We start from the raw sequence: 12,521 nt of genomic DNA, 5'->3' as shown, positions 1-12,521 counted from the left end.
GTAGTGTCGTCTCGGAGTCCTTCCGCCACGGAGTAACGTTCAACCAGATCCACCAGTTGATCTGCCGTCGGAGGATTTCCATGACTTACCCACTTCCTCAGGGCTGGCGGTAGAGCTCTCAGGTACTTGTCCATGACGACTCTCTGGATTATCTCTGGCGCTGTCAGCACCTCGGGTTGTAGCCACTTCTTCGTCACGTGGATCAGGTCGAACATCTGTGACCGCGGTGGTTTATCCGGCTGATAAGTCCATTGATGCACTCTCTGTGCACGGACAGCGGTCGTCACTCCCAGCCGGGCCAAGATCTCGGCTTTCAGTTTGTCAAAGTCCTGCGCGGCTTCAGGCTCTAAGTCATAATAAGCCTTTTGGGCCTCACCGGAAAGAAACGGAGCAATCAGGCCGGCCCATCGTGCCTTCGGCCATTTTTCTCTCACCGCCGTCCGTTCAAACGTGGTCAGGTATGCCTCGACGTCATCTTCGGTCGTCATTTTCTGCCAGTACCGACTCACGTGAATCACTCTCGACTCGGCTTCCAGGTTAAGCTCAGGTAAGCTTGCCAAGCGCTGCGCCACCTGCTGGAGAAGCGAACGATCTGTCATGTCCACCAACTCCTTCAGCTGGGCCATCATCACCCGATTAGCTTCTTGCTGGACGGCGGTGGACTGTACCAGCGCTTTCACCACGTCCTCCATGCTCATGCTTGCAACGTGATGCCCGCGTTCTCCACCACAATGTGATAAAACACTCCGGGATCGCCTTTGCTGGGGTCAAAGGTCACGTGCAGTCAGCATGAAACTCAGGCGCAGAGCTGGGATTCGTGTATAACTGACCGTGGGTCAGGTTTATTAACGGTGAAAGCAATGCAAAAGGAAATAAAACATAAAACAAATCCTTGCCTGTCCGGCACTAACTAAACAATGGACAACCTAACTACCAACTGGCGGGCTTCTCCCGTCCAGCCAAACCACAGTTGCAGTGGGCACTGCTTCCACTCACGTGTGTGTCTCTCACACAGACAGGCTCTCTGTGTTCCCAGGCTGAGACACTCACACAACCACCTTGCATCCTTTCATATCCGCCTCCCATTATCCATTAGTAAGCAGGTGCGATACTGACCAGACTAGGCCACATAGGAAAGGAATCTGGGCGAGATATACCTGCCCTCATCCACTATTCCCACATGATTCTCACACCCCCCAGATGTGAAATGTTGGTTTGGTGTCAGGCAGCTATAGGTCTCAGAGGGAAGGATTACCAGGCATTGGTAGAGCCCGTATATTCTGATAGCAGGCCCACTGTCCTGACAGCCAGAGGGGTGGTTGATGTACGTAAAGGGAGAGTACCTGTACGCCTTTTGAATTGCGGGGAGGAAGAGGCCACAATACCTCGGTACGCCACAGTTGCTAAGCTGCTCACTGTTAATAACAACTCTTTGCAGGCAGCAGAGCCCTTGGTCTCATCCGATCAGGTGGAGGACAATGGTTCTGTGAAGCAGCTGGAGGAGTGGTGCCAGCAACTGCAGGTGGGAACTGACTCTACGCCCTCATACCAAAAAAATGGGGTTTACAGAGTGACACAAGAGTATGAGCAGGTATTCAGCAAACACCCACTAGATTTTGGGCAGGCAAAAGGGGTTCAGCATCATATCCCCAACTGGAGACCATCCACCCATGAAGGAGATGTACAGACCTATTTCCCCAACACAATACCAATGTGCTAAGAGTATGTTGAGAGAGATGAAGGAAGCTGGGGTTATCAGAGACAGTTGTAGCCCCTGGGCAGCTTCCATAGTTTTTGTAAAGAAAAAAAGATGGTACCATGAGAATGTGTGTTGATTACAGGAAAATTAACAGCATTACACATAAAGACGCCTACCCATTACCTAGAATTGAAGAGTCCTTGGCTGCACTTAAAACAGCTAACTACTTTTCCACCTTGGATCCCACCAGTGGGTATTGGCAGGTTCCCGTGGCAGAGGCAGACAAGGAGAAAACAGCATTTACCACTCCAATGGGTCTCTGTGAGTTCAATTATATGCCATTTGGGCTCTGCACTGCCCTAGGAACATTTCAACGGCTGATGGAGTGCTGCCTGGGACACATGAACTTTGAGACGGTCCTGTTTTACCTGGATGATGTCATTGTTTTCTCCAAAACCTCTGAAGATCATCTGGAACACCTGGCTGAAGTGTTTGAAGCTTTGTCCAATTTTGGCCTGAAAGTGAAACCTTCCAAATTCCGCCTCCTGAAGCCCAAGGTACAGTACCTCGGTCATGTGGTCAGTGCAGAAGGTGTGGCACCAGATCCTGACAAGATCACAGTCATCCGGGACTGGACGAAGCCCAGCAACCTTCATGAAGTGCGCCAATTCCTTGGACTAGTAGGCTACTATCGAAGATTCATCAAAGGCTTTACTGAAATAGCCACTCCTATGCAAAATCTTCTGGTGCGGCAGTCCAAGAAGACCAAACAGAAAAATTCCATCTTTGAATGGACTGAGAGTTGGAGAGATCCTTCACTCGGCTGAAGATGGCTCTCACAGGTGACGAAGTTCTGGCCTACCCAGATTATGACAAACCCTTTGTGCTGTACACGGATGCCAGCAATGTGGGACTAGGAGCAGTACTGTCGCAGGTACAGAATGGAAAAGAAAGTGATCTCCTACACCAGCAGGAAGCTGCGTCCCACTGAAAGAAACCCTGACAACTACAGTTCTTTCAAGCTGGAGTTCCTTGCCATAGTCTGGGATGTCACCGAAAGGTTCAAACATTACCTAGCCTCCAGCAAGTTTACTATCTTCACGGACAACAATCCGTTGACCCACTTGGACACTGCAAAACTAGGTGCACTGGAGCAGCGATGGATGGCCTGGCTGTCTAACTTAACTACGAGTTTACCATCAAGTACCGAGCAGGGCACAAGAATGCCAATGCTGATGCGCTGTCCAGGATGCCTAATCTGCCAGATGCAGGAGAAGACTCTGAGGCTCTTGAAGAGATAGAGTTACCCCCTTTCCACTGGCCACTTACGGCCCAACGTGCTCAAGGAAAGAGAAACCGACGGTCTGGCTTGAAGGAGGTCACCCTGAATCCATTGCCCCATCATGACTGGGCAGAAACGCAAGATAGTGACCCTGCAATCCACCTGGTGAAGGAGCTACTGTCACAAGCTGACTCACGCCCAGAGTCGGATGCTCCTGAAGAAACCCAGCAGTTGTGGAAGGAGAGAGGTCGGCTGTTCATTTATGAAGGAAAGCTGTGTCGGAGGTGTATCAACGCCCGTACTCATGAGCTGGTCTGGCAGGTGATAGTCCCGAAAAGAGAGGCTTCCATGGTCCTAGAAGCATACCACAATGGAGCTGGACACTTCGGATGGAAGAAGTTAGAAGCATTGCTCCCGGAGAGGTTCTACTGGGCTGGTATGAGGAAAGCCATTGAGAGGTGGTGCTGGGAGTGTGGACAATGTAACCTGCGCAGAAAGGATCGAAACAGCAGAGAGCTCCTCTGCAGCCAATCATTACCAAACAGCCACTTGAGTTGGTAGCCCTGGACCATGTGAAGCTGGTCCCAAGCCGGTCAGGCTACATCTATGCTCTTACCATTGTGGACCACTACTCAAGATTCCTGGTAGTTGTGCCTGTCAAAGATCAGACAGCCAGGACAGCAGCAAGAGCATTCCAACAGCACTTCTGTAGACCACATGGATATCCTGAAAGAGTGCTTACAGATCAAGGTCCAGCTTTCGAGGGAGAAGTGTTCCAGGAATTCTGTAACTTGTATGGTAGTAAGAAGATCCGGACAACACCTTATCACCCACAGACCAATGGCATGTGTGAGAAGATGAACCAGGTAGTGATTGACCTACTGAAGACTTTGCCCTTGGAGGAGAGGAATCTGTGGCCAGAGAAGTTGCCAGATCTGGTGGACCTATACAACCATATTCCAGTGAACTCTACCAACTGTACCCCAGCCTACTTAATGAGAGCAAGACCTGGTAAACTGCCTATTGATTTGGACATGGGAGTCCTTACGCCCGAAGTGACGTCACCAGATGCTGACTGGATACAGAAAGACAACAACAATACAGAAGAGTTCAAGAATGCATGGAAAAGAGTCTAGCTCAGGCAAGACAAAAGCATGAGAAGCTTTACAATCAAAATGCACCTGCCGTTCCTTTGTTGCCGGGAGAGCAAGTCTTAAAAAGGAAGAGAAGATTGTACAAATTGGATGATCAATGAGAAGCTGAACCTTATACCATTCTGCCCTCAAATTTTGATAATACCAAGGTATGCCTTGTTAGTAAAGATGGAGGAGAGACCTCAGCAGCGGTATCGAGAGATCATTTGAAGTTATGCCCTGACCAGTTAAAAGAAAGAAAAGAAGAACCAAATAACATCCGACCCCTAGAAGAAGAGAAGGTAAGCACCATACTTGGAGAATTCCCTGCGAATTGGACTAAAGTAAATGATGCTATAGTGGTGCCAGTGTTGACATTTCCCCAACTGGTAGGACAAGAAGAAGTGACTCAAGAGAATCCTGAGGATCAGGAAAATCAGGCAGCAGATGCCACACCAGCAGTGGAGCCAGAGAATCCTCGCCCTGCCAGTGGTGAACCTGTTATGCCCATGGTGAGTCTAAGAGTCGGTAGGAGCATACTACCTAATTTACCTACACCAGAGTTACGCAGGTCTACCCACACTGCACAAGGTATACCGCCCATCAGATATCGTATATAGCTAAATAAATGTAAATGTTTTAATTGTATGTATATATGTAACTGTTTTCAAGTTTTGTTCCTACAGGTAACCTGTAAGAGTTTCCTTTGAACTTTCCAGTTTTGTTTTATGGACACTGAACCACAGGACTTGTGTGGTCAAAAACTTTCTTTGTATATAGTTCACAATTTGCCAGGAATGGACCATGGACATTGATGCTTGGACTTGCCATCGTAGGACCATTTTTGAAGCACTTGGTTTTTTTTGTAACTTTTTCATTTTCAAATCTTGTACAATTATAATTGTTCACATTGTCTAATTGTTTATATGTTTTCCATGTTTTGTTCAGCCCAGGAGTGCTGACTTGCACTAGGGGGGAATCTGGCGCTCCCAGAAGTATGGCCGCCACAGTGGCTTTGCCTTCCTCCAGGGGAGGGTAATGCCAGGCTTGGAGGCAATGATGGGTCTCTCTCGCAGTCAATCTATGCATGCAACATAGTTCCACTCCAGGCCAGCAGGGGGAACTCTGAACCGTGATTAAGGGGAGGAGTGCTCTCTGAGGGCCAAACGGAAGGAGTGGTGAGTTAGTCTGCGGAGGGTGAAGTGTGCAGACGTGTAGAGAGAAGCTGGAGGTTGAGCTGAGGAAAGAGAGCTCCCTCCCAATGAGAGCGCATGAACTGGAGCATGGTCTTCACGGTTGTACGGATACTAACGGTCCTGCAATAGATACCAGAGGAGTAGGAGGCTGTAAATGCCCTACTCTCATCTAAGACTCGGAGGCATAACAGCACGGAGTGAGCCAAGAGAGGAATACGGCTACAGCTGTCTGCCATTCGAGGTGGTTCTAAGAGACAAGAAAAGAATTAGGAGGAACTCCAGTGAACTCAGTACTAGGAGTACTTCATTCAGATAAGCGCTAGGAAGGAGACTGCACAGCCCATCTGCTGAGAGAGAATCCCTGAATTGCTTCCAGGCTAGCCTGCTACGATACCATCTGTAATCAGGACCCTGGACTACAGTTATCAAGTAAAGGTACAGAAATTGCACTCCACTGTGTCTTGTCTGCTTCCTACCTTTCCGGCATCGCTACATCCCCATGCCAACCACATCTACACTGCCCTGGGACTACAGCTTCACCTGTGGGAAGCTTTTACATCTTTGCTGCACCACACTGCCAGTCCCAGCGGATGTGCATGCAGCGTCGGCTTAACAACTCCCTTGCCGAACACCACAGGTGGCATCACGAACTATTCCATTAACTACATTCCCCCATTACTTGGGCGCCCAGGGCCACGGACCGGGTCACTGCTGCTGTGACACATCCCGCTGACACCGGCCCGGTACCGAGTACCCCACAGCCCTGGGAGGGCGACCCAGTAACATTGGGGGATGAAGATGATGATGACAATGAGGAGGGAGAGGACTTCTTTTTCAGTGGTACCGACGGGACACCTCATGCTACAGAGGGGAATCCCAACCCCAGCTTCATGTCTGTCCAGCATGGGTGGGCTGGAGAGGAGGAGGTGGAGGAGGAGAGTTAGTGTAAGGAGAGGATGGGTATTGTTCCTCCATCTGGGTTCACAAAACATTTGCCTCTTTGTAGCTTGGCACACATGGCACACTTCATATCAGACTGTCTGTGCCAAGACCCTCGCGTAATCCACATTTTCAATAGCAACCTATACTGGTTGGCCACCTTTCTAGACCCACGGTACAAGGACAAATTTCCTTCGCTACTGTTGCAGTCACCAAGGGGTTACACAATGGAATCCTTCAAGAAGGTCGTTGTCGATCATTTGATGGCACCAGCACCCTCAGACACCACTGCTAGCAGAGATATCAGTTCTTTGCAACAGCATGCATTAATGCGGAGAGATACGCCAAGCAGGTCCAAAAGAGGTGGTTGTAAAATGTCCACAAACTGGGCCATCTTCAATAAACCGGCTCATCACCAAGGACTAGCTGGAACAGTAGCAATCTCAAGGAGGGAGAAGTTCAACAAGATGGTCAACGACTATCTATGTGACCATACCTGCGTCCTTCCTGACGCTTCTGTACCGTTTAATTACTGGGTATCCAAGCAGCATAGTTGGCCCGACCTCTCCTTCTATGCCTTGAAGGTGCTGGCCTGCCCTGCTGCTAGTTTGATGTCAGAGCGTGTTTTCAGTGCCGCTGGGGCAATCATCACAGATACACACACACAGTTGACTACAGAGAATGCAGACAGGCTGACTCTGATAAAATTTAACAAGGACTGGATTTCGCAACAGTATTTAAGCCCCTCCAGATGACAGTATCCCAACCTAAAGTCACCCAACACATTTTTTTTTTTAAATTGTTGTTCACATCCATCCCTTTCCATACAAGCCCCTTTTCTTCTTCTTACACGTTTTCAAAACCTGCTTCTGACACATGTACCTCATGGTCAATAAGCTAAAAACAATGTTACGTTAATTAATATTTCCCATCGGAGGCACTTGTGATGAGAGTGAGACCCTTCTTCCTTCATCAACCTTGGTATCATGCCCCTTGGGCTAATTTTTGGAGACACTATGGCTATGGCTGGACACTGGGCACTGCCACCTCTATGCTAGTAGTCCTAGCTTCATCATAATTGTTTGGCCCTTCAGACCTGTCTTGCTTCCTTCATCACTAGAGATGAGCGACTTTGCCTTTTTTAGGGTCGAGTTGGGTTTCATGAAACCCGACTTTCTCAAAAGTCGAGTCGAACGAAATCGGCCGACTATAGGGAAAAGTCAGAGGTCCGACTGAAACACGAAACCCAATACAAGTCAATGGGGAAGCAAAGTCGGCAGGGAGTGGAGGACAGTAAACACCTACAGTGCCCATTTCAATGCCAACAACATCAATTCTTATTACTTAAGCTTGTCAACCTTAATTTACTTTATAATAATAGTTACGCATTGAAAACTGGGGGTTATTTGGCTAAAGTTCTAGGGGGGTAGGGCTGGCTCCAGGTTTTCGTGTGCCCAGGGCCAAAGAGTGTCAGTGTGCCCCTTTAACACATACCACAATTCATGATGCTCCGATACGGCACAGAAATATAGGTATAGTACAATGAAAAATACTTCACTTGTTACATGACATGACTGACATCTATTCTAAATTCTACAATAGCTCAAAAAACGGACAGTATATTACTCCATACAGTATTATGGCCACCACATAGTGCGCCATACAGAATGAGCCCCATATATTTCTCCATACAGAATAATTGGTCCTATATAATGTTCCATACAGTATATGATGAGCTCCACATAATGCTACAGTATATGATGGTCTCCATGGATGATGCTCCAGTGTGTTATAGGCCTAAATAATGCTCCATATATAATGAACCCCATTTCTAATGCTCCAGTGTATAATGGGCCCCATAGATGCTGCTCCAGTGTCTGATCTGCCCCATTTAGAATGCTCCAGTATATGATGGGCCCCATGTATGATGCTCCAGTGTCTTATGGGCCCAAATAATGCTCCATAAATAATGTGCCCCATTTAGAAAGAACCCAGGCATGGTATGTGAAAAGAGCTCCATGGAGTAATCTGAAGTGTGGGCTGGCGCATCCTTCACTTTTGGTGTGGGTGAAGGACCCAAGGAAAGGGGTTGCTCCTGACCAGAAGCCTTCACTGACGACTCAGTGCTTGCATTTTTTGAAACTTCATGAGAGGAGTCGATAGAGCTGGAGGCTGTTTCAGCAATGTAAGGCAAAACCAGTTCCTGATGCTCCGGCTTTAAAAGCAGTTTACCTAATCCCAGAAAAGAGAGCCTTACAAGCCTTCCGGAGCCAGACCATCATGCAGGCTCAACACCTCCTGCCTTAGCTACCATTGTGCTTTTGGCACTACCAGCAGATGCACCACCACCACCATCAGTACCAGCTGGTCCCCCATGCCCACGTCCGCAGCCTCTTCCACCATACTTACTAATTTTTGTGAAAATGTACCCAAAATACCAGCAGATATATGGTACTGTATCAGAAGCGTACAGCTCTATACAGTCTAGGGATAATTGTAAATCTCCGTATAAATTTCATGAGTCATACACAGACGCTCACAGGCTCAGTATGGATTACACAATAATATAAAAAGTTGAAAAAGGGTACAGGTATATATAGTATAGTTTAAACATTCTGGATCTCCATATATATTTCAGGAGGCAGACACAAACGCTCTCAGGCCCAGTATGGATTAGACAAGAATATTTAAAAAGCAGTAAATGGGTAATGTATCACAAGCGTACAGCTGTATACAGTGTTGGTGTAATCTTAAATCTCCAAATATATTTCCGGAGTAACAGACAGACGTTCACAGGCTCATTATGGATTACACCAGAATTTAAATAGCAAAAAAGGGTCTGTATCAGAAGAGTAGAGCTATATACAGTGCTGGGCAAATTTGAAATCTCGGTATATATTTATATATATATATAGTCAGCCTCAGACTCTCACTCAGTATGGATTTGACCGTAATACTAAATGTCGAACAAAGGTACTGTATAACAAGATAGAAGCTGTATATAGTATAGGGTGAAATTTTTATCTCCGTATATATAGAAGGAGGAAACCACACACGCTCACTCAGTATGGATTATACCGTAATAAAAAATTTAGAACAAAGGTACTGTATCAGCAGATACCAGGTGTATCCAGTCTAGGGGTAATTGTTGTGAGTTCATTTTTCCCTTCACCATTGAGGTCTGATGAACTCCCTCCTCTAGTGAAGGAAGGTAGTGAGACTGATTACCAAACACCTGGGCAGCTAGATGATGACTGGGTGGCTGGAATTGAGGACTGGATATAAGGCTGCCGACGCCCTTCTTCCTGGCTGGTGATTTTCCTGCTGGATTCTTGGAGACCAGTCTGATTCCTGCATCTCAAAGCTAAGTTTTTCTGCTCTGCTTTGTACTCTTCCGTTTTGTTTTTGTTTTGCCTTGTTTTTTTGGGAGTTCTGCCATCCCCGGCCGGGGGTGAGCTGAATTCCATTTTTGTCTCTGATCTGTTGTTCTTTTGCTCTGTCTTCAGAATATACCTGAGTGCTGATATAGTCTTTTGAAGCCTAGCGACTTCAGGGCCTGTTTTTCCTATCAGTCGGTTGGCTCATTTTGATAGGGTTTTTGCGGATGGCAGACAGCAGCTTTCCTATCCTGTCCTATGTAGTTAGCTTGGGCCCCATCATTTGCTCAACCTATCTTTCTATCTGTGTTAGTGTTTTCATCTTGCTTCACCGTCATTATATGTTGGGGGCTGCCTATTGCTTTGGGGTCTGCTTTGGGGCAGTTTAGTTTTTCCCCTTTCTGTCTTTAGGTTATGTAGTTCTCCGGCTGTGATCGAGGTGTCTAGGGCACCATAGGAACCCCCCACGGCTACTGCTAGTTGTTGTGGATAGGTTCAGGGGTCTGCAATCTGATAGCTGCCAACCTCTCTGTTTTTTCTGTACTTAGCTGGTATTTTGTTTTTTCCTCCTTCGGTGACTCATCATAACAGGTAATTGTAAATTTCCATCTATATTTCCGGAGTCAGACACAGACACTCACAGACTCAGTATGGATTACACCAGAATATAAAAAGTAGAAGAAGGGAAATGTATTCGAAGCGTACACCAGTATACATTGTTGGGGTACTTTTAAATCTTCGTATATATTTCAGTCTCAGTAAGCCAGTCCAGACTCTCCACTACTGGAAACTAGATGGATACAAGTACAGATTGAAAGTCGAGTGTTTGCAGAAATTTGGGAATTACTAATCACGGGAAAACCTCCTGGTAGATTTCGCAGAGGTGATGCTGACCCTCAATTACTTTGTCTATGGAGACAGCGAAAATGGTTATTTGTGAAGAAAGGATTGATGTATCGCAGTAGCATGGATCCCATCACCGTTACTCGTCTCCATCAAATTGTGATCACAGGGAGAGATGTAGACATGGTCCTCACTGCCTATCATGATATGTCTGGTCACTTTGGAGTGCAAAAGACAGAAGCCACAGGCCGTAGGTGATTCTAGTGGATTGGCATGAGAGGAGACATTGAAAAATGGTGGCAGGAATGTCACACGTCTATGACTAGGAAAACTGTGAAAGCTGATCATAAAGTACCACTGCATCCGATTGTGTGTTGACATCCATTACAAATGGTAGCCGTTGATCATCTGAAGGTAGAGGCCAACAGGACAGGCCATAGCTACATCTTAACCATCATCGATCAGTTCACCAATTTTGTAGTGGCCGTCCCTGTGAAGGATTTAACTGCCCAGACTACACAGTGGTGGAGCAGGGAGAGGTAAGTATTGCAACTTGCAAGTGCTGTGGCCATGAGAAAGCAGGGGGGGCCCACTCATGGGCGACGGTACTGGCACAGGGTCCCTCATAGTACGCCGGTGTGTCTGACGGCGAGTGGGCCCCCCCACTGTCAGAGACACTGTATTTTACTATGAGGGGCCCTGTGCCAGTGCCGTCGGCCAAGAGTGGGCCCACCCACCAGTTCAGAGCAACGGCACTGGCCCGGGTGTGCCAGGCGGTGACCCCAGCCCTTGGGGGGCAGCCCAGTTAGGGAGGTTTAAAAAATGGCATATGTTGATGAGTAGGCTGTACATTCAGCAGCTGCAAATGGAGGAATTGGACAAGTCCGAGAAAGAGGAGGACAAAAGCGAGCCAAATTTCTGGCAACCTGTGCGTCATCAGGGGAAGGTGGGACAAAATCCTTTGAAACCCGTGCATGGTTCATTTTAATGAAGGTTAGATCATCAACATTTTGGGTCGACAGACGGGTCCTTTTTTCTGTCAGGATTGATCCAGCAGCACTGAAGACTCTTTCAGATAGCACACTAGCAGCAGGGCAAGCGAGCTCCTGTAAGGCATATTGTGCCAATTCAGGCCAGGTGTCCAGTTTACAGGCCCAATAGTCAAAGGGGAATGACCTGTGAGGGAGAACATCGATATGGAAGAAGTAGTTTGTAACCATAGTTGACAACTGCTGTCTCCTGTCACTTGCAATCGATGCAGTATTACAAGTCGTGTGAGCGGTACTTGGGAAGTCAGTCCATAAAATGGTCATGAAACCCATGTCTCCAACACCACTTCGGCTGTGTGCACCACAAACACCTCTTCCATTTTGCCCACTACGGCTCGTGGGAGAACCAACACCGCTGCTGTGTGCTGGGAATGCCTCAAACAAATGGTTTACCAGAGTTTCTTGTTTGTTAGCCAATATTATCTCTAGGTTCTCCTGTGGCATGATATTGTGTAATTTGCCTTTATAGCGTGGATTGAGGATGCTGGCCAACCAGTAGTTGTCATCCTTCATCATTTTGGCAATGCAGGGGTCCCTTTTTAGGATCCACAAGGCATAATCACACATGTGGGCCAATGTTCCAGGTGTCAATGATGCACTGGCAGTGGTGGGTGGAGGAGCACTTTCTGGCAAATCCACATCCCTCCTGTCATGAACAAACCCTGTACCTGTCCTTGCCACGCCAACATTTTCTCTTGCCCCCTGAGAAGCATCCTCCCCAAAGTAATCATCCCCCTCATCCTCCTCCTCCTCTTCCTCTTCTTCCTCCAATTCGTCCAGGACAGTTCCCTGACCAGACAATGGCTGACTGTCATCAAGGCTTCCCTCCTCCTCCTCCTGTTCCTCCTCGACTGCAGACGCCATGATCCTTAATGTGCGTCATACTTTGCATGAGCAGACGCATAAATGGGATGCTCATGCTTATGATGGCGTTGTCTGCATTTACCAGCCATGTGCATTCCTCAAAACACTGAAGGACTTTACAGAGGTCTTTCAGCTTTGA

Source organism: Dendrobates tinctorius, unplaced genomic scaffold (assembly GCF_039654945.1).
Source record: "Dendrobates tinctorius isolate UK_male_01 unplaced genomic scaffold, ASM3965494v1 ptg000117l, whole genome shotgun sequence".
Lineage (NCBI taxonomy): Eukaryota > Metazoa > Chordata > Amphibia > Anura > Dendrobatidae > Dendrobates > Dendrobates tinctorius.
Note: the sequence above shows the minus strand (reverse complement) of the source record.